The 1,355-nt window shown below is 61.9% G+C and overlaps 1 protein-coding gene across 1 annotated transcript in view; it reads right to left on the reverse strand.

The window, feature by feature from the left end:
* Window positions 1–1,355, reverse strand: part of POLE (polymerase (DNA directed), epsilon, catalytic subunit) — a gene marked incomplete at its 5' end in the record, with an annotated part of 33,384 nt that overhangs the window by 3,392 nt on the left and 28,637 nt on the right. The window lies entirely within an intron of this gene.

Raw genomic sequence — 1,355 nt, forward strand, 5'->3', positions numbered from 1 at the left:
CCTACAGCCACCTGCCACTGCTGCCAGCCCTGGGCCTGTCGATTAACCACCTGTGCTCAGCATCCCTGCCTGGGCTGCTCACTGCAGGTGAAATGGAGGGGACAGGGCTGTCAGGACTGGTGGCTGTGTCCCCATCCTCAAGCCCTGCAGTGCCATGGTAGGGACATGCCCAGCCCCCCGCTGAGGTGGAAGGACCTGCAGCAGGGTCGTGGGAACAGGACAGGCTCCCTCCAGCCCCCTCCGGGCACCGTCCCTGCCCACAGGCTGCCTGCAGAACCTGGCGCCTGACAGAGGGCTGCTGGGGTAGGCGAGGGTGGGTGCTGCCCCAAAGGGCAGCGCTACTGCAAGAGGAGCTCACCCCTGCCTGCACATTTCTCTTGTCCCGAGAGCAGAGCCAAGCCCAGGGAGCACAGGAGGGTCTCAGGCTGCAGCCCTGGGGTCTCTTTCTCCACAGGAGGGCAGGAGCAGGAGGCACGTACCAAAGCACAGGCTGCAGCCAGACGCACACTCGACCGAGCTCTAGAGCAAGAGAGAGGGTTCACGGGTCCAGGTTCCAGGGCTGGTCCAGCCAATGGGGGGCTCTTGCCCATAGGAGCGCTCATCCAGAAGATCCCTCCTACCTGGCACTCGTGTTCCCCTTTGATGCTGGTGACCCAGTGTGGATCCCCCCATTCAGGGAAGGTTGGTTTCGGGGGTTTGAGTGTTGGAGACATCTCTCAGTAGGGCCCAGAAGTCCATTCCCATGGGGTGCACAAGTTTCATCTCACCATCACGAGTACCCCCCAGCACACAGTTAGTTGTTTCGGGGATTACAGACTGAAAAGAGTGCCAGGACCATTGTCTCGGTGAGTTTCTTTCCATTTGGTCTCCCACAGGGGACAGGCAGGGAGTACTGCCAGGCTGCAGCCTTCCTGCCCCAAGCAGGCAGGGACCAGACAGGGACAGGGACAGGTCCTTGGTCCTTCCTGCCCAGCAAGGACACAGCTCGAGCCCCCTGGCAGCAGGCCCCTCCTGGGTGGGAGCTGTGGGCAACAGCCCCTGCTTCCCCCCTCCCCAGAAACTACACCTGCCTTCTATAATTCCTTTATTTCTAGAAATTCAACATTAAAACCACTCAGGCGAGCCAGCACAGAGCTGCGGAGCACAGCTCCAGCCTCTGGTGCCCCTAGACCCCCCCAAGAAGCAGCTGAGGGCATGCCAGCTCAGTCCCTGGCACAGCTCTTGCCTTCCCTCCCTCAGAGCAGGAGGGTTGCACAGCTTCTCTGAGGGCCAGCACATGGCCAAGGAGGTCTGTGACCACCGCCCAAGGACCTGTGAGCAGGGCCCCAGGGCCCGGCCCGGCACCGTACAGGCAG

The sequence above is a fragment of the Eurypyga helias genome, unplaced genomic scaffold (genome assembly GCF_000690775.1).
Source record: "Eurypyga helias isolate BGI_N326 unplaced genomic scaffold, ASM69077v1 scaffold3319, whole genome shotgun sequence".
NCBI lineage: Eukaryota > Metazoa > Chordata > Aves > Eurypygiformes > Eurypygidae > Eurypyga > Eurypyga helias.